The 22,603-nt window shown below is 37.6% G+C and overlaps 1 pseudogene; it reads left to right on the top strand.

The window, feature by feature from the left end:
* The first annotated feature begins 20,584 nt into the window (after positions 1–20,584).
* LOC145692431 (KRAB domain-containing protein 2 pseudogene) lies at positions 20,585–21,265 on the top strand (annotated as a pseudogene).
* The last annotated feature ends 1,338 nt before the right edge of the window (positions 21,266–22,603 follow it).

Here is a 22,603-nt window from a genome sequence, read left to right as displayed (position 1 = left end):
AAAACAGCATTTGTATCCATTAAGGCGAGAAGACACACACACGTAAAAAAATGTCGTGGCCAATTTAAGCTTGCTGTGACGTAAGCACTGGCCCACTCACAATCAGAAGGAAGGTATTGTATTCATGCGCAGTTAGGAGATTTTTCTACTGACAGTCAGTGTCTGAAGCGATGCTTAGGAGTGCATATAGAACCAATCTTATTGACGATCACGTAGCAGTCAGTCACGTTCGAGGATCACTTAACAAACAGTAGAACAGAAACAGCCGAAATATCTTTATCCGTGGAATCCTTGTTCCTTCCATTGCACCAAAATGTATACACTTTGTGACCCCAATCAGAAATAATCTCTCTACCACTGAGCCACCGTACCCCCATAGAATGGAAGAAAATAAAACTCGCTTGCAAATCTTAGATCTTTAAATATGAAAAAAAAGAAAAAAAACTTCGCTGTCTCTTCGGGCCTTGTTCAGTAGTTTTCGTCAACGCAACGCAACAATTCCATCTTAATTTACGATAATAAGCATAGCAGTTATAATTGCTCATTGCTTTTTACGTTTTGTTGCGATCATCAAATTATACTATGAAAGCCTCTGTCTTTAATACATTATGGAAACCTCGTGGTAGGCTAAATAGGGAAATTTTAAAGATGCGAATTAGAATAGAAAATTGGATCTCAATAAAGCACATTGTGCTTATCCTTGTGCTTCCGCTGTGTGTTTATTTAAAAATGCGTAGTTGTTTGGTTCAATCTGAGTTCCTTTCAACACTTGAGGGTAAATGACGAGTGGACCTACAGCTCAACATAGGTTCCCAGAGGGAAGCGAAGCTGGGTCTCCCGTACTCAAAGCGCATACGCTAACCATATAACCAAGAAAGCTCAAGTACTTGTGTGGGTTTAATATTTCTGTCGTTCATATTGAAGTTTGTAGAAAGAGGCAATGCAAATTTTATTCTAAAGCTTCAAAACTTTTTTCCTTTTTTTTAAAATCGGAATGACTTGATTTCAGCTGAAAATTCCTTCACCTTGTTGCTTCCACTGCACCAAGATTTATGCATTTTCTGATGGATGACGCTTTGTAAAATCGTCCATTTTTGTCCAATCGTGTATCTTTATTTTTCATCCCGTTTCTTGTCTTTACGGGTTGACACTGTTCCCTCTTCCAAGAATTCCTTCTCCAACGAAAAAATCACCAGTTATAGCAGCGGTAAGGCAAACAACATCACTCACACTCTTATACGGATCGGCACGTCGTAAATATAAGTATACGTTTAAAACGATTTGCCTTGCCTGGCTATTTGATGAACTGCCACCTATATATAATCGAAAATAACACGCAGGTGAACGAACATTAAATTTCTCTTACACATGACGCCATATTGTACATATACAGCGGAAAACAAGCTAATTTATACATATGTATGAATTATTGTACTTCACAGATATATTGTAGGTTTTTTTATGAAATCATAACTGCTCAATATTTTCTACAAATGGATAATCTTCTTTAAAATGTCGGATTATTTGTTTGCGCACATCCACAAACCGCATTCAGTGTTTCTTTTCAAAACAATGTTCCGGGAGACACACTTGGTATTCCGGGGGTGTGGCACTGCTGAAACTATTCTATTGGGTTAAGTGCTGTATCGCCGGACCAATTTTCAGAAATTTACCGGGTCAATTGGAGAATTTATTTAAGTTTGTGAGAAAGAATGAGTACAAGGGAGGTAAGGGGAATAGTAAAAGTTAAGAAAGTGGTTGTATTTGTTGATTGTTTTTGATGTTGTTAGCGGCAGTGTACGAGGAGGCGGATGGACTATTTTGCGGAGAGGTACACTTACTTGTTTTACTATACGGATCCAGAAATTGTAAAATATACAGAAAAAAATTGGCAATTCTTTAATTTGCCCATTTCATGTCGAGAACAGAACCCAACCAACCCCTGCCGAGCTTCTAATCTCTTCCTACTACTACTATTACTACTCTTACCCCTGCTCCTACTACTACTAATACTTATACTATGAATCCGTATTAAAGTAATATTGCACGCCTAATGTAACGTAATCTAGCGTAACTTAATGTAATGCAACAAAATATAACCCAATGCAATACACGTTTGTGCTTTTTTCAGTTTTCAAAGTGGTCCGGCGATACGGCACAAATGCCATTCTATTTATTATTATATTATAGATGTATTATTTTGGTTCTTAGGGCTCCGGTGGGAGGAAATTCCTCCCAAAGAAACAGGTCTGGAAGAAACACTGACCGCATTGCTTGTTACAGAAAATGTTGTAGACCTGGTTCGTTTCTATAGCTTAGATCATTGTGTATTTGCGAGCATGTGTTATGTATACATTAACTATTTGTTACTTCAAAGTACTAATAATTTTAACTATGGGCAGGTAAATGTTAAAAATAAGGTTCTGTAGCAGGAAACTCTTTCATAATTGTGCACTTCCAACATTACTTGGAATTACTTATGGTTAGTGATTTGGAGCTACTGAAATCACATCACTGAAAACTTAGGTTGGCCACGAGTTATACATAACAAAGAAACAATTTAATATTGCAAATCAAAACATAAACTTCGTGAATTTCTTTAAATACACCCCATTTTAAAAAACAAAAGATAGGAAAAAGATAAGAAAAATGTTGGTGTTGTTAACTTAGAAATTATTTTTAGATAAGAAATAAAATATTTTTCCGTGCAAAGTTATTCGTCAATTACTGTGTATAAAAATGGATTTATTAAAGGTACTAATCTAAAGGTAGCATCTAGTTTCCAGTGACGGTATGTTTTAGTTATTGAAAAACAAGAGACGGTGTGCCTTCATCACTGAAAAACCAGAGGCGGTATGGCATACCACCGCATCAGGCCCATATCCAGGGGGCCTAAGGGGGCCGGGCCCCTAAATTTTGGCTGGCCCCGCAGGGTCCCCTCTACATTTTTTGGCTGGCTACAGGCCTGCACCACATAGCGTCCCACTTATAATTTTAACTTTTTTAATGAGTGGTTGAATAAATACACAGGCTTCCTGCTGGCATATTTGCCGGACCTTCAATTTTTGGTACACATGATTCTATTTTTCGGATAAAGAGATCCAATATATTTCGGGCAAAATTTTCTTGTTGGCCTTACATCTACAGAACAACATATAGTGTAGGCCCAAAACTAACAATTTACTCAGTATGATGTGCTTATTCCGTAAAAAATACGAAAACTCGATTTAGGGACCATTCAAAAATTTTGTGGTCGCTGATCCACAAAATTCAATATATTTCATATAACACTGTTCAACAACGAAAATGTAAATTGAACAAAATCAGCTAATTCCCATTGATTTTGTGGTGCTGATCACGAATTTGAAAGTTATTTTCGAATATTAGCTCTACTTTTCGTTTTACAGGCATGTCTAAAAATAACGCTTTAAAAATAAATGTATTCGCTTCGTTTGGGGTAAAATGTTACACTGATCCGGCAACACTGGAGAAACTATATGAACGCTTGGTTTCATTGTGTTCCTTATGTCAGTAGTGTTCTGCTATTGTTAGAAAAGACAGGTTTAGTGCAGTTATCAGCGTTTTGGGTGTGACGTTTGTGTAGTGCAGGACATAAAAATACAACTACAAGTACGCAAAAATACTGGTATTTCGAATGTATATTTTTAAATAGTTGTCGGAACTACACCCTCCATTCCAAAAGAAACCGAACTTTTGAAAACAAATAGTACCACTAGTGCCATCTGTTGTAATATTTTACCGGTAGATGGCGTAGTCCCTCATTTACAACTGGTATAAATGTCATGACATTTGGATGCACGGCAACAAAGTTATTGCGTTTCAACTGTCAGTGTGTTGTGTACATCGGTCGGAAAATGAGTTTCAAACAACGAGCTGCAATTGAGTTTTGTGTTAAACTGGGTAAAACTTTTAGTGAAACGCACCAAATGCTACAAAATGCATATGGTGATGAGTGTCTATCCCGTACGCAAGTTTACGAGTGGTTCAGGCGATTCAAATCGGGTAGAGAGACGCTGGATGATGACGAAAGATCAGGCCGTCCCAGAACCGGATTATCGGAAGAAAACATCGAAAAAGTGCGTGAATTCATCAAACATAACAAAAAATCGTCGGTGAAAGTTATTGAAATGGAATTAGGCATTCCTCAAACAACCGCATACCGCATTTTGACCGAAGTTTTGGGTCGTCGGACATCGTTAAAAGTGCTCGGCAGGATCGAAACTTCTTGAAATCGATTGTAACTGGTGACGAGACGTGGTGTTTTGAATATGAGCCCGAAACAAAGCGGCAAAGTGCTGAATGGAGAGTGCCGGATGAAGGAACACCCAAAAAAAGTCGCTTGGTGAAGTCAAAAGTTAAGGTGATGCTGATTTGTTTTTACGATTCAAAAGGAATTATGCACAAAGAATTTGTTCAGCCCGGCCAGACAGTCACTGGAGAGTTTTACTTGGGCGTCATGAAGCGTTTGCTGGCAAGAATTCGTCGTATTCGGCCCGAATATCGCGAAATCGGCAGTTGGACTCTTTTGGACGATAATGCACCATCACATCGTTCGCGACTTGTAACTGAATTTTTGGTCAAAAATCACATTATTCGGTTGCATCATCCGCCCTATTCACCAGATCTCGCTCCGTGTGATTTCTATCTGTTCCCGAAACTGCATTTGGCGATGAAAGGAAAGTGGCACGCATCGATTGATGCCATTGAGAAGGCGACGACCGCCGTCCTAAAGACCATTCCAATAAAGGACATGGAGAAGTCGTTTGACAACTTGTTGGAGCGTGCAAATATGTGTATCGATGCAGAAGGGGAATACATTGATTAATAAAAATGATTTGTTCCAAAATGTACATTGCTTTTTTGTTTTTTTAAAACGTTCGGTTTCTTTTGGAATGTAGGGTGTATTTCAAGTGACATTTTGAGGATTTCAATAAACAAAAATGCCGCGAAATTGTGTAAACAGTGCAGATAGCTTCTGCTACGTGTGTGGGGAAGTGACATTTTCCTCACAAAAGCAGACTATAACACCACTAATAAAAAAAAAAAAGCCTATCAATATTACTTTGGTTGTAAAATTGGAGACCAAGATAAATCTTGGGCACCCGACATTGTGTGTAACACTTGTGCCAGCAATCTAAGACATTGGATTAATGGGAAGGGGCGCTCAATGCCTTTTGCAGTGCCCATGATTTGGAGGGAGCCAAGCGACCACATCAGAGACTGTTATTTTTGTATGGTTCCTTCCGTCAAGAAGGGAAATTCCACGAAGAAGAAGCGGGCCTTGATCTATCCTAACATTCTTTCTGCAATGCGCCCTGTTCCACATGGAGAAGGACTACCTGTTCCTGACCCACCTAAAGAATACGATCTTTTTTCTGATGATGATCAAGAAGTTGAAGCTCCTGAATCAAGTACTTCGAAGGACCCTACGTTTGTTGTAGAAGAACCTCCATGTGAACCACATAGACTTACTCAAGAGGAACTAAGTGATTTAACCAGAGACTTGGACCTCTCGAAAAGCAAAGCCGAAATTTTAGCGTCACGCTTAAAGCAATGGAATTTATTGCAGGAAAAAGTAAATATTTCAGTGTATCGGAATAGGGAGAAGATGTTCACTTCATTTTTTACTATGGAAGACACACTTGTGGCATGTACAGATGTAAATGGTCTCATGAGGGCACTTAAAATTAATTACGAACCTACGGAGTGGATTCTCTTTATAGATTCGTTCAAGGTGAGTTTAAAGGCAGTGCTTTTACATATTGGAAATGAACTTCCTTCAATTCCTGTAGGTTACGCAGTTCATATGAAGGAATCTTATGAAAACTTGAAACGTTTACTTCAAGCCATTAAATATTACGATTTTCAGTGGCTCATTTGTGTTGACCTTAAAATAATAGCACTGTTGCTAGGTATGCAGTTAGGGTATACAAAGTATTGTTGCTTTATATGTGAATGGGACAGTAGAGATCGTGGATCTCATTACCGCAAAAATGATTGGAGTACCAGAGAAACTCTTCAGCCGGGAGTGAAAAATGTGCAGCATGAACCACTGGTAGATCGTAACCGAATTTTGCTTCCCCTCTACATATTAAATTAGGTTTTATGAAAAGTTTCGTTAAGAGCATGAATCAAGAGGATGTGGCCTATAAGTACCTAAGAGGACAATTACCTCGATTAATTGATGCCAAAGTTTAAGAGGGTGTTTTCATAGGGCCACAGATTAGGCAACTATTCAAAGATCACAAGTTCGACGAAATTCTCCAAGGTGAGGAGAAAGCTGCGTGGGAAAGCTTGAAGAGTGTTTGTTCACAGTTCTTGGGAAGACACCGAGCAACAAATTACAAACATCTGGTAGCAAAGTTGTTATTGTGCTACGAAAATCTTGGTTGCAATATGTCTCTGAAACTCCACTTTCTTCACTCACATCTAGACTTCTTTCCCGAAGATTGTGGAGCAGTAAGTGACGAACATGGTGAGCGTTTCCATCATGATATTGCAGCCATGGAGAAGAGATATGAGGGAAAATGGAGTTCTAACATATTGGCCGACTACTGTTGGACTATTGCAAGGGATGCTCCAGATGTAACCTACAAAGGGCAAGCCAAGCGAAGACGCTCAAAATAAAATAAACATAATCCTGTACAAGGGATCACTTGAAACTTTTGTCTACATTGCAGTGTAGTTCTTGCACAAAAAGGTATTTGTACATATTTTTCATGTTAATACTGATTTTTATTACGGAATTGTTAATGTTTAAGTTGACCACGGTTACTTTTTTTTCTGTATCGCTGTGAAACTGGTATTTGCGCAATTTTGAAAAAGGAAGTACAAGGATATAGAAAGCTATAGGTTAGGGTACTTCTTAACTCCCCAGCTTATTACATCACAGTGAAATAGATAAAAAAAAAGTGAAATGTAGGTTTTTACAAGGATTTTGCTTAAATGTTCTATAAATATTAATACATTTGTATATATACAGCTACTGTTGTACAAGGGCGTTTTTTTCACAACCTGAGCTAAGAAAATTTTTCTATTATCATTTCCTTTCATATTATGCTTAAATGAATGTAAAAATCGCAATTTCAAAGAATTTACATACTTTTGATCAAAATTTGTTGAACAGTGTAATCAAACATTTTTTTGTACGCCCCATATTTTGAGAACTGCATATACCGTAGCCAAACCAAAACCAACAATTTATTTACTATGATCTGCTTATTCCGTTAAAAGAACAAAAACTCGTTTTAGGGGCCGTTCAAAAAGTTTGTGGCACCTGATCCACAAAATTTAATATATTTATAGAATCAAACATTTTCTTGCACGCCCCATATTTTGAAAGTTACATATCGTGTAGCCAAATTAAAACTAAAAATTTACTAGTATGATGAGTTTATTCCGTAAAAAATACGATAACTCGATTTAGGGACTTTCAAAATTTTGTGACCCCTGATCCTCAAAATTCAATTTATTTCATTCAATCAAACATTTTTTGTACGCCCCATATTTTGAGAACTACATATAGTGTAGTCAAACCAAAAATACTAATTTACTTACAATGATGTGCTTATTCCGTAAAAAATACGAAATCTCGATTTAGGGACCGTTCAAAAAATTCGTGGCCTTTATCCACAAAATACAATGTATTTCATACTAGGCCTGTTAAACATTTTCTTTTACGCCCCACATTTTGAGAACTAAATATAGTGCAGCCAAACCCAAACTAACAATTTACCCAGTATAATGTGCTTATTCCATAAGAAATAGGAAAACTTGATTTGGGGGTCGATTAAAAATTTTGTGGCCCCTGATCCACAAAATTCAATATATTTTATTCAATCAAATATTTTCTTGTACGCCTCATATTTTGAGAACTGCATATAGTGTGGACAAACGAAACTAACAATTTATTCGGTATGATGTGCTTATTCCGTAAGAAAAAAATGAAAACTCGATTTAGAGAACATTCAAAAATTTTTTTGTCCCCTCATCAGAAAAGTCCAATATATTTTATTGAATCCAACATTTTGTTGGACGCCTTATATGTGGAGAACTGCGTATAGTATAGCCAAACCTAAACTATCATTTAACTCACAAGTAAACCTTACGTTTGGGTGAATCGAGTTGCTGACTGAGACACATATGAGAAAGTAGTACTAAATGTGGTCAGTATTTCAGTGAAGTTGTAGGTGCGAAGCTCCAGGGGTTTAGGAGATACAGCTACCAGAACATCACATGGAAGCACAGTATAGTCTTCATACAGTTGGAGGTAAAAGCTCTGTAAAACCTCTTGTAACGACAAAAGGTGAATAACAAATATATGGGTACATATTAGGGCTAGGGGAAAGTCATATAGTAAGGGTATACCTGACGGCGGCCATCTTGAAATCCGCCATTTTGAATTAAGGTTAAATTTTTAAAATAGGAATAGGGTCATGTGATACATGATAAGGCGCAAATTTAATCAAAAGAACAATGGTGACGTTAATTTTGATTTACGCGCAATTGGTAAAAAGCTGCAGGGAAATTAAATATTGTTGCAGCATATGTATTAGTCCTTTACCCCACCTTGTAAATGTTGTGTTAATGATAATAATTAAATAAAAAGCAGGTGGATAAATATTAGGTCTATGGCAGGATGTGTGTTTGGGGGGGGCAAGTGCTGTTATAGGTACATATAGAAAATTACCCAAAAAAATATATAAACATAAAAATATATTTAAAAAATTACAAACATCAAAGTACCAAAGTACATTGTCGGACCTCTTTGGGGGGGCCCGGCCCCTCCGGCCCCCCCTTCCCTACGCCAGTGGTCTATGGCAAGAGTTGCCTTGATGGCGGCCATGTTCAAATCCGCCATTTTGAGCCAGACAATAGTTTTAAACAAAACGTATAACATTGACACCTTATTAATAGCAAATTTTACCATAAATCCAACGGTATAATCATTTTTGCTTTATCATTAACCAGCATTTGTTATCGCATAAACAAGTTGCTAATTTAAGGAAAAATGACCAAAGTGGAATTGAGTCATAATTGAACTTGGGTCTTTCTTCCAGAAAAGGCCTCAATTAGTACAATCAATATGTAGTTCAGAAAAGAGTGCATGACTTGCACAAATGCGTTGCTCACAGTGAGCACACCTGACAAAGTTACAGCAATCGAGTTACACTTGACACACTTGTCGTTAACAATTCCGTCAAAGCAGTAGGAAAGCGATCAATTTAATTTTGTGCTGGTTAATGATAAAGCAAAAATGGTTATACCGTTGGAGTTATGGTAAAATTTGCTATTAATAAGGTGTCAATGTTATGCGTTCTGTTTAAAACTTTTGTCTGATTCGAAATGGCGGATTTGAACATGGCCACCATCAAGGCAACTCTTACCATAGACCTAATATTTATCCACCTGCTTTTTATTTAATTATTATCATTAACACAACATTTACAAGGTGGGGTAAAGGACTAATACATATGCTGCAACAATATTTAATTTCCCTGTAACTTTTTACCAATTGCGCGTAAATGAAAATTAACGTCACCATTGTTCTTTTGATTAAATTTGCGCCTTAAATCATGTATCACGTGACTCTATTCCTATTTTACAAACTTAACCTTAATTCAAAATGGCGGATTTCAAGATGGCCGCCGTCAGGTATACCCTTACTATATGACTTCCCCCTAGTCCCAATATGTACCCATATATTTGTTATTCACCATTTGTCGTTACAAGAGGTTTTACAGAGCTTCTACCTCCAACTGTATGAAGACTATACTGTACTTCCATGTGATGTTCTGGTAGCTGTATCTCCTAAACCCCTGGAGCTTCGCACCTACAACTTCACTGAAATACTGACCACATTTAGTACTACTTTCTCATATGTGTCTCAGTCAGCAACTCGATTCACCCAAACGTAAGGTTTACTTGTCAGTATGATGTGCTTATTCCTTAAAAAATACGAAAACTCGACTTGAGGGCTATTCCAAAATTTTGTGGCCCCTGATCCAAAAACTAATTATTGGCTAAGATCGCATTCTTTTGATGCATATTCTGGGTCATCTCTAAAATTCTTGGCCAAGATTGCAATCTTTTGATCCATTTTTTTTGTGATCTTTCCTAAAATTCTTGTTTCCTTTGTGAGAGCATATCAAAATTTGTATTTGTTGTGACGGTGTTATTTAACCTTAAATTGTAAGTCCACGTCACATATAGCCCCGGTGATGAGATAGAATACGAACAAAGCTCGAACAATAAAAAAAAGTACATTGTTCATTATAATTTTCGAAGTATTCAGTAATATTAATGAAACAAAAGTGGCCAAAACACTGAAAGATATTACTAGATTTTCTACTGGCGTCATTAACATATTCTGCCACCAACGAATTTCGAGGTGGTTTCTTTTGCATCGTTTTCTGCGCCCACTTGCACGTTTTGTGCGTCACCGGAAGTGGGTCAAAATGAGCCTACAAATATGGCGGAACAAGTTAATGGTGTGGCGTCGAATTTCGAGATCGTTTCCTTCACATCGTTTTGTGCGTGTTTTGTACCGTTTTCAAGTATAGAAGAATAAGTTAATGCTGTTCCGTCACCATCGAATTTCGAGTTTCCTTCACATTTTTTATGCGTCAGTGGAAGTAGACCAAAATGCGCCTTGAAAGTGGGATGAAAGTGTCTTTTTCGGGCATATTTGTAGGCCCTCTTTAATCCACTTCCGGTGGCGCACAAAAGTGAAAATATGCGCAAAAGTGCTGCAAAACAGGCACTAAACGATGCGAAAGAAGCTACCTGGAAATTCAACATTGGTGGGACATTGGGTCATTTTCTTCCCACCTTGAAGGCCCATTTTGATCCACTATCATTGATGCACAAAACGTGGAAATAGGCTAACAAAACGGTACAAACCATGCACAAAACAATGTGAAGGAAACGACCTCAAAATTCGTTGGTGACGGAACTGCATTTATTTGTTCCGCCATATTTGTAGCCTAATATTGACCCACTTCTGGTGACACACTAAACGTCGAAATAGCCGCAAAAACGGTACAAAACAGGCATTAAACGATGTGAAATTAACAAGCTCAAAATTCGACAGTGGCAGAAATCTTGCTCATTTTCATCCCATCCACTATTTTGATCCACTTCCAATGACGCACAAAACGACACAAAACAGGCACTAAATGAAACAATCTCGAAATTCGATACTGGCGGATCATTAGGTTTTTTTGGTCCCATCTTGGAGACCCATTTTAACCCAATTCAAATGACACACGAAACGTCGAAATAGGCGCACATAACGGTACAAAACTGGCAATAAACCATGTGAAATTAATGACTTCGAAATTCATTGGTATATATTTAGCTTCATTTTGTTTGACAAAACTTTTATTACCAGAACTAAAAGGTGTTCTCTAGTAAAGACATTTTCACAGTTAAGCTATTTACGTTACTAAACAAGTTTGGTTGTTTTAGCATAAAATGGCGCATAAAATGGCGGTGGTTTTACTATACGGATACAGAGTGTAACTTAATTAATATAACAAACGTCGGGAGGTAATTCCTGATACCGAGAAAAAACGAAAAGTGTAGACCAACCTGGATGTAAAAATGCTTCCTTTCAGCACTTTGATTACCCGAAAATTTGTCGGAAAATTAGAAGCAGCCGTAACTCAAGAACAAAACGTCGGATCTAAGTCAGGTGAAAGAGAATGTCCATTATTTTTAGTCGTAGATTCCATTATACAATCGGATAAAGAGCAGTCGCGGCGCAAGGGTGACTCCCAAAGAAGCTGGAGTATTCCTTCAAGCATTTTATCAAATGTTGAATGAGGGAAATGAACATCAATTAAGTACAAGACTTCAACAATCAAAAATAGTAGTACATAGTTCAAGTTAGAAGAACACTTAGAATTTGGAAGAAAGAGTTATACATATGTGTGATTGATCTATTTTGTCTCAGTACAGAATAAATTCTCGGTAACTTATCACAGTTGTATCTTCTAGGCTAATGGTGACGGATGATAAATGAACGGTTTCCTGTCCAAGTTACGAAGTGGAAATTGGAGACAATAGCTTTGATCTAGATTAGATTTAAAATGATTTTTCATTTCAATTCTTCTTCCGAGAGTTTATTCTGTTGATACAAAATAGATCAATCACATTATGTGTATCTCTCATTCTGTCAAATTCTAAGTGTTCTAATTTGAAAGATGTACTATTACTTTTAATTGTTGAAATCTTGTACTTGATTGTTGTTCATTTTCCTCAGTCAATGATTGAAAAAATAATTGAAATAATACTCTAGTTTCTTTGAGAGTCATCCTTGTATCGCCATTGCACTGGCCTCGCTGCTGGAAGGGACTTTAAACTCAAATCAAATTAACAACATCCGATCGTACACTGATGGAATCTACGACTAAAAATAATGGACATTCCCTTTTGCCCGATTTCTATCCGACATGTAGTTTTCGAGTGTGGCTGTTTTTCTATTTTTCCGAAAATTTTCAGGTGGTCATAGCTCCGAGGCATTTCCACACCCAGGTTGGTCTATACTTTTCATTTTCTGTTGAGGACAGGAATCACCTCCCAACGTTTACTACATTAACTAAGTTACGCCATATATATATATAAAATATTATATATATATATATATATATATATATATATATATATATATATATATATATATATATATATATATATATATATATATATATTCACGTTTTGTATGAGTGCCCCCTTGGTAGACTTGTCCACCGCCCTCGTTAGTATCCCACCACGGGCTTGACTGGTACCGTCATATTATAATTTCTATCAGTTTCTGTCCACCTTCTGGATAGTGGTAAACTACAGAAATTTTATAGCGACAGGATTATGGTGTTGCCGAACAAATAGCAGAAGGCTATTGCACAAAATGATGTGTATGCACTCTCGTAATATCATTTTCATATCACAATAAATGTACTCTATATTTTAAATTTGAAAGGCTAAGTATTTTGTACACAGCAAAAAATGAGGTGTTGAAACAACACAAAATGACTACCACTTTAGCGTGTTACTTGTGTGTCAATTCAAAGCCAAGCACATTGCCTTCAGAGCATATCAGAAATACCTCGTTACTGGCTGTGAGTATTAGCATTGCTTTCTATTGTTTGATATGAGCAAAACTTAGCGAAATATATTATGCATTTATGGCAAGTAACTAATAACATTCTGTTTTCTGTAATCGGTCATAATAATACTGTTGTAAATCTGTGAATCATATGACAACACTTATACAAATAGTAGTCCTTCCATCTATTTTCTTTATCTATTATTCTTGTGTCTTAGCACATATAAACAGAAGAGGGCAGAACTTTTGCCTATGTAAATGTTGACAGACGATTCACAGGTTTACAACAATATTATTGTGACTGATTACAGAAAACATAGAACATTATTCGTTACTTAACATAAGTGCCAAATATATTTTGCAAAGCTTTGCTTATATTAAACGATAAATACCAATGCAAATTCTCTCAGGTAGTAACGACTTATTTCTGATATGCTCAGAAGACGATGTGCTTGGTGCTCACATACCTTACCAAGAAGCCTAGCCTCTCTTGTGTTTCTTACGGTGTCAGCGAGGACCAAGTATTGAACACGTACTTGCGAGCATAACACAATTAGGACACTTAGAGGATTGACGAAAGTTTTCACTTTCGGAGGGCGTTTGCTTTTTGAACCTCATTCATCTTCATCATCTTTTCTTTCTTTTTCATCTTCGTTTGGGCTTCGGCCCTAGGCTTCTTCATCACGATGACGGACTCTGGCACCACAAACTGTCAAGCGCTCCCTGGTCGACACTTAGGACTACCACCAATCATTCCAACGAATCCAACCACTTCGTGGGAACTAACTACATCTATTGGATCTCGCAGCAGGACTCGCCATTTTTCTTGGGGAAGTCAACCGATAGGCAGCACATCTAGAGATAGGCATCCTTCTACTGAATCCACACAATCTGCTAAACGTGTTCGATCAAGGTCCCCTATTACATCCATGGATATCGCGAGCAATCCACAGCATACAAATACGACTACCGGGCCTATTGATCATTCCTTAACACGTTCAACTTTCGATCCTGTGTATCATTTTCTACTCACAGATTATGACTCTAAATTCACAAATTCCAAAATGATATTCTTACAAATCATGAAATACGTTCCTAGGGTACGGGATACTCTAATCCAAATCGTTTCTACTAGGAATGGCTACATCCTGAAATCCAAAGATCTAAATTTTGGAATTACCATACGGAACAAAGCTTCCTACGAAATTTTCGGGAAAAACGCTAAACTCACAAAATTGGCAGATAAACTTCAGAAGCAGCCTCCACCATCGCGACAGCCATCTTTTCTATCTGTTGTCATTAGAGGTGTCTCACCCGAACTGACATATGCAGAAATACTCGAGGAACTAGCGCAAGAAGGGATATCAGTCGATAAATGTCTTCGGATTCGAAATAATAATGGTCCTACATACATGGTCCGCGTTCTTTGTAAGCGTCAGGATACTATTGACTACTTATTACGATATGGTGCGCCGATCTATAAGAAAATCTACAGGGTTGAACCATCCAAAACGCAAGGACCATTACCAATTCGTTGTGAAAAATGTCAGGTTTACAACGATCATACTACCGCTAACTGTTCAAATCCCTCTAAATGCGGATACTGCTCAGGGCTGCACGAAACCAAAGCGTGTCCCAATCTCCAAGGATCGCCGAAATGCAATACTTGCAGTGGGATTCATCCTACCTACAGTTATCGCTGCAAAGCCAAACCAGCACCAACTCCTGAGCATCCAGAACTAACGGTACTACTAAAAACGGCCGATAAAGCAACTCAACCGACTCAATCCATATTACCTCCGCTAACCGTTGAAGATCTCCGTTATATCAGCTTGGTGTTACAAAATATATTTCCATTTCAGCGGGCTCATATCTTACATCATATAATCTCTGCCGCAAAATCCATTTTTCACATCAATCTCTATGCAACGTATTCCAATAATTATGTTCATTTTCACATTGGGCCTCTGGAAACTGCTGTTTAAAACCATGCATGTGTTACTCTACATTATGGGGATTACTTTCCTGTTCGTCAATATTCGTTCATTTTCACAACATAAGCTGTTATTCGAAACATTATTATATGAGGAGCATATTAATGCATTTGCACTTAACGAAACCGCCTTAAGACCGAACGTGTTAGCCCATATTTCTGGTTACCAACTACAGCGCCACGATTATCCCTATCATATGGCACGTGCTCAAGGAGGGGTTGCAATAGGTTATTCTCCCAAATATCCAGTAAGAGCATATACTCCTCAAGTTTTTGCAGATCTCCCGGAATACTTACTTTACTCTATATACTTTCCATCATTAATAGTTAATTTTAGCACAATCTATATTCGACCACGCCAACCCATACCATTACAGTATTTTGAACATATAGCCAATAACTTTCGTAATATTATTATCATGGCGGATATCAATATCCATAGTCGTAGTGCTCGTGAAAAGGCAAATTTTCAGCAGTTCTTAACTGACAATCTCCAGCTGCATCTTCATGTCCTTCCTACTCACACCAGACCAATCAGTCAGACTACACCAGATGTCGTAATTACATCTATAAATCTTATTAACGACTTTCAGCTTGAAGTTCTCGATTCCATCGGAAGCGATCATCATCCAGTTAAATTGACATTAACTCGGGGACAACCGCCACGACGGGAAATTGCACCGCGACGTGTTCCTAGATTTGACAAAGCGAATTGGCCTCATTTTCGGCAAGACATCGAACATACTCTTTCAAGTGTAGCAGCTCCAGCTACAGAACCTGAGTTGGCTTCGTGTCTTACTACTCTCACTGAGGCAATACGAACCAGTGCTCATAATAACATTCCAACTGTTCAAGTGACTCTCCACAAGCCAAAATTACCACCGACGTATGTCACTCTCATACATAAGGCTAGCCAACATCTCCGTGAATACCATCGAACAGGGAATGATGTCTATATTCATCAACATCGCCAATGGCAACGAACGGTTCGTAATTATCTTGCTGCATATAAACGTCGCAGTAGGATTAAGACTTGTAATACCTTATCTGAGGAAGCACACCCATCACGCTATTGGAAGAGGCTTAATCAACTAACTGGCAAGAATACGACAACAACTTATCCTCTAATTTCAGATGGCACCCATCTTTTCTCAGACCAAGAGAAAACTAACGCTTTTGCTAGTCAGCTACAGACAGTTTTTACTCCAACAGCTGCCTCTAAGATCTCTGAACGGACAGACATCTCTTGCATTCCTGCTTTACAACCTTCTGCAGACCACGTCATTGATTTGGAACATCCACTCACCGCACCGATTACTACAGATGAACTTCACATTGCTCTCAGGCGGAAAAAGAACACAGCCCCTGGGGTTGATAACATTTGCTATCGACATATTAAAGAAGCCCCGCAATCACTTCTACTACTACTGGTGGCGATATACAACTTCATTCTCAGAACTGGTTTCTATCCCTCAGACTGGAAAGTATCAAAAATTTGCATGTTCCATAAACCGAACAAGCCTGTACATTCTGTTTCCTCTTACAGACCAATTCAACTGACATCAGTATTCAGTAAAATTTTTGAGAAAATTCTTGTCTGCCGTCTTCATAAGTACCTTGAGACAACTACTCTACTGCCCATCCATCAAGCAGGCTTTCGGCCTAACTTCTCCATAAATGACCAGCTACTTCGCCTCAGCACCATAATCACTAACCAGTATAATAAAGCCTTCCCTTCTTGCCTCATTCTTATGGATTTAAAAAAGGCTTTTGATAAAGTTTGGCATTACGGCTTAATCAAAAAATTACAATAATTCAAGTTTTCACTTTGCTATTTGAGGATAGTATATTCTTTACTTACAAATCGCATTGCTTATGTTACAGTCGGCAATGCTCTATCTTGGCCTATCTTTCTGCTTACTGGGGTTCCTCAAGGTTCGGCTCTCAGCCCTTTATTGTATATCCTATACGCTTCTGATATCCCTGCAGTTCCACGCAATGTTTTTACTTTTCAATACGCAGACGACACAGCTTTTCTTGCTCTTGGTAAAACTATCCAACAACCTAATATTCTTTTACAAAGAACTCTCGATAATTACATCAAGTGGTGCAAGAGATGGCATTTAACCATTAATACAGAAAAGACTCAAGCAATCATATTCTTGCCTCCAAACAGACGTTCCCGAGTTTACAGAAATCCGAATCTTTTGCAAGTAACTGTTGATGGATACCGTGTACGCCCTACCGCTACTGCTACCTACCTAGGCGTGGTTTTCGACTCAAAACTCACTTGGAATGCTCACCTGAAAAAGCTAATAGCTAAGGCTAACATGAGGTTAAATCTATTGCGCCGTCTCACAGACACGACTTGGGGTCTGAAAGCTGAAGTGATACTTCACACCTATAAGGCATTCCTCCGACCCATCCTCACTTTTGGACACACCGCCTGGAGCAATGCTTCTGCGTCATATTACGAAAAACTCTGCATTTTGGAGCGACATGCTATTCGGCTGGCTTATCGTATTAAGCTTCCTTACCCTACATGGCTGACATATGAGTATATCGATTTTTCAAAAATCACGAAACATCTCTCAGAACTACGACTAAAGTATATCACTTCACGTATACAAACAGGTCATCCGCTATTCTTGGACATCCTGCAGGCTGATGCTCTTACTGATGCTACATTTCGGTACAAACAGTCACCGTTAAATATCTTAGTATCTCTGTTTGTCCAAAATACACATCTGACTGCTGACGAGCGGGAAATATATGACATTTACTTCATTAATGATCATCTTCCTCATATTTTTCCATATTAGCACTGAAATTCTCACTATTAACAAGGGCTTCCCCCTGTCCTCATCAGTCCCGAGTCGCCCCGGGACAGAAGATTTAACACTGCATCTGTCTTGCTAATTTAACTATGTCTGTGTTGTATTTGCACTTCATCTCATACCTCATCATCATTGCTCTAAGTTCTATTACATTTGTGATACATTTTGTTTTTTCTATCATATTTATACTCTAGCACCTCGTATATCTATTTGCACATATGTGTTCTACTTTTGATTTATTATTATTATTATTTATCAGTAACACCTAGTTTAGTATTCTCACTTTTTCCTCATGTTTATATAACTGCACTTTGACCATCTCACAGTGTTAACAATCAATGTAAATCTAAATGCATCTATGCTAAAGAGAGGGCGTAACCCTCTAATGGCTGGGAGTAGGAGTATCACCTTGACCAAATCAGTGAATAATTGATGAATAAAGGATTATCCAGCTCACTTCTAACCCTATTCCCTTACCTCTAAAAAAAAAAAAAAAAAAAAAAAAAAAAAAAAAAAAAAAAAAAGCTTGGTGCTGAATTAACCCACAAGTAACACGCTAAACTGGTAGTCATTTTCAGTTGTTTCAACACCGCATTTTTTACAGTGTAGATAACCTGATATTTTAACCTTAGCTTAATAGCTTTATATATTGATAGGTTTACTATATTTCCCATTTTGATCGGGAGAGTCCCAGCTTGAAGACTTTCTCCGGTTTCCTTCCAAACTACATTTTGTGCAAGTTTTCAGTCCTGATCATCTTTCACCTTCTTCATGTGGAGCTCGCATTTAGCTATTTGTTTGGAAGATTTGGCTTCCCCTGAGGAGACTTATGTTCGATTCGCGGATGGAGATCATGTTATTCGGGTTCCAGGTTAAGCTGTATTTCCTCGTCTCCATATAACATTCGTATTCAAAGGTACACCAAAACTACAATCCAACTAACCAGCCTTTTTGAAGTGCCCGATTCTCATTGCAGTACTCTGATGCAGGCCGGTAACCAGCCCAAAAATGTAGGAGGGGCCCGGTAGAAGTTAGGGGGGGCCGACCCAACTATATTATAGTTCATCACCATATAAGAGTTCATTTGCAAGCCTACCGTGAAAATTTTAGAGGGGGCCAGTGAAAATTTAGGGGGGCCCGACCCGCCCTAGCCCCCCGTGGATACGGGCCTGCTCTGATGAAAGAAGCGAAAGTTAACCGCGATTTGCAAGATGTATCGCCTCTGCAAAAAATAAATAAATAAATAAATAAAATAAAATAAAATAAAATAAAATAAATAAAAAATAAATAAAAAATAAATAAATAAATAAAACAATAAAAATCGCATATACTGTAACTTCCATATTTTCGTTAACACCTCAGTTTTCTTCATATATTATTGCTTGTTTGTGCTTTCCTTAACAAAGCATTGTAGTTATGAATAATTATTTATGATTTTTCAGAACAAATAAAGCAAAATAAGAAAATTATAAGCAAAAAAAAAAAAACTTTCTTGTTATGAAACAGTCAGCCAAATAATTACGCAAAGTATATTCCGGGGGAAATTAGAGGGAAAATGACTCGACACACTACACAGGTAACAGGAACATTCGCAAAGATACATATGTGAAGGGTAAACATCAGAAAATAAAGCTATGTGTTTCTGCGTGGAATATGCAATTCAAACTTCATGCACAGTTTCAATATGCAAGTTGAAATTACTGAAAAAGACAGAAAATGGCTATTTAAAAGTCCAAGTGTAAACCTTCGCTTGGAGCGATTCTATTTGTAACATTAGAACAGTGTTTCGTGAGTTGCCTCCGTGGTCAAGCGTGTATAGTAATGCTGCTGAAGTTCTTGAATCATAGGGCGGCGATTCGAGCCTGAGTACCGAAAGTTTTTTTTTTTTTTTTTTTTGCTAATTTTAATTTTAATACAGGGAAATATTTTTCCAAACATAGATGCTTGAAAGAACAAAACCAGACGAACTCTCATGTTTCGCTATGCCGGTCATTTATATACGAAAACTCTAAAATGAGGAACGTTAACACTTAAAAAATGAGAACACATTTATGAGTCGAATACCTGAAACCACTCGTCCAAAAAGAAAATTATTCAAGTTCCTGATAACTATTCCTGTATATATATATATATATATATATATATATATATATATATATATGTTACCGTCAGAACCCGAAATTAGGTAAAACTAGAATTTCCTAGTTAAAACTAGTTTTCTCAAAGCCGTTTCGAAAGAACTAGTATTAACTAGTCAATACTAGAATTTACTATGTTAGTTAGGTAATTCTGGAATTAACGAAAAAGACTATATAATGTGAATCATATACAGTTTTTACTAGTTAAAACTAGTTCTGACCAAAATGGATCAGTTAACAGTGTTTCTGCAAGTTCAGACTTGCTCCTACTGGGAAAGTATTGTTTTTTCTCTCAGTCTGTTCGGAGCCTTTGTAAAGTGTGCAGGTGCGTCTCTCTTGTCGTGGCTACGCGTGTGTTAGTGTTTCGGGAAGTGTGAGGTGATTATTCGTTGTAATGAGTCAGTCCGATAAAGAAACAATTTTGAAGGAAAGATTCTTCAAAGAAATTATTCGTTTGGAAAATGAAAAAGACAGTCACTATAATGCAATGACCAAGGACGTTTACAGTAAACTTTTAACTGAAGTTGAAGAGGCAAAATCTGCTGCAAAGAAAACACCTTTACAGTACAGACGTTTGAAACGGTTTAATGTTTTGGAAATTGGTGAAACAAAAAAACTGGTGTCGAATAGTGAGCCTGTGAAGTACTACTTACCTGCCGAGGAGATCTTTGATATTATTGAAGCATCACATGTTGCTGTGGGACACGGAGGTCGAGATAGAATGAAAGCTGAAACTTCTAGGAAATATGCCAACGTTACGACTCAAATGATAAATATTTTTCTGTCAATGTGTGAAACATGTCAACGGAAGAAAAGTATGAAAAAGAAGGGCTTTGTTTCTAAGCCAATACTTCACACAGAAATGAACAGCCGATGTCAAGTGGACCTGATAAACATGCAAGCACACCCTGATCGTAAGTTCAAGTTTATCATGGTATACCAGGATCATCTGACGAAGTTGGTCTTACTGCGAGCGCTGCAAACCAAAAGAGCTGAAGAAGTAGCCTACCAACTGACAGACATATTTTTGACATTTGGTGCCCCCTGCATTTTACATTCTGATAATGGCAGAGAGTTTGTTAATTCTGTCATCAAGGAACTAACGACACTCTGGCCTGAGTTAAAGTTAGTCAACGGAAAGCCCGGGCACAGCCAAAGCCAATGGTGAGTAGAACGGGCAAATCAAGGTATATAAAATATGCTTGCCTCGTGGATGCATGATAATAAAACAACAAACTGGTCAAATGGTCCCCGCTTTGTTCAGTTTATGAAAAATCGAGCTTATCATTCCGGAATAAAACAGTCTCCATACCGTGCGATGTTCGGCATTGAGTAGGACTTACGACTTCAGCACTGTCATCAGATGTTCTCCAAAACACAAACGATGAGGACGACCTCGTGAGTATTATTGAGGACATGAATGAGCGCCTTAGTGAACATGAAACATTTGATAAGGAGAAAATGAGGCTGGTCCTAGTGCGGTTGATATCACATCATCCAGGAAAGAAGCACGTGAAAATTTGTCAAAGCAGGCCAAGAAAATGAAACGTATCTCTGATGCCACCCATCCACCTGTTGAAGTGGGAGATAATGTCATAATACCAATCCCGGATGTGGACAGAGCAAAGGCGGATTTTCGGAATGTCATTGGGTTGTTCTAGAAAAAAATGAAGATCTGCACAAGATTGGAACCAAGGATGGAAAGCTGGATAAATTATATTGCAGGTAAGTTTTCTGTCTTTTATGTGCTCCTTATTGATAGAATTTGTATTAACAACAATTTTTATAGAGCTAGTTATGGGCCTACTTCAGTAAGTACAAAAACATTCGAAGTGAGAGGTGAAATTGACAATATAGTTAAGGGGAAAGATGGCTATTTTAATATATATATTCAAAACGTAAGGGGAATTCGTACCAAATTAAGAACGGTGACCGAAAATGTATTAAGTAACAATTATCAGGCAATTGCATTAACTGAATCTTGGCTTACTAACAGCCATAATGACTCTGAACTCTTTGATTCGCGGTATGTCGTGGTAAGAGCTGACAGAAATATTGTTACTTCTGGTAAGAAATTGGGTGGTGGTGTTGTATTAGCTGTAAATAAAAAATATCGTGTGCAGAAGATTCCTTCCCCAAACATTCCTGGTGTTGATTGTATTACAGTAAAAGTTTTTGTAGATACGGTTAATTGTATATATATTGGTCTTGTATATATTGCACCTGGATCAAATCAATCAATATATAGAGAATATTTTGAATACATATTTAGTGTACTACAAACAAAGAGTAACATTCTTCTGACAGGCGACTATAATCTCTCACAGGTCACGGGAACTGATTTCAATTTTTTAACATCTACTGGAACCTGTCAAGAATTATTTCACTTAATGAATTTTTATAATTTACAAACCTACAATAATATTAAAAACTCGTATGGCAAAACGCTTGACCTAATACTATCGAATCTTACCAGCGTAGAGGTCATACATGAACACCCTCCCCT

This window comes from Thermobia domestica, chromosome 8, assembly GCF_964235325.1.
Source record: "Thermobia domestica chromosome 8, izTheDome1.hap1.1, whole genome shotgun sequence".
Lineage (NCBI taxonomy): Eukaryota > Metazoa > Arthropoda > Insecta > Zygentoma > Lepismatidae > Thermobia > Thermobia domestica.
This window is presented reverse-complemented; position numbering and strand designations above follow the sequence as displayed.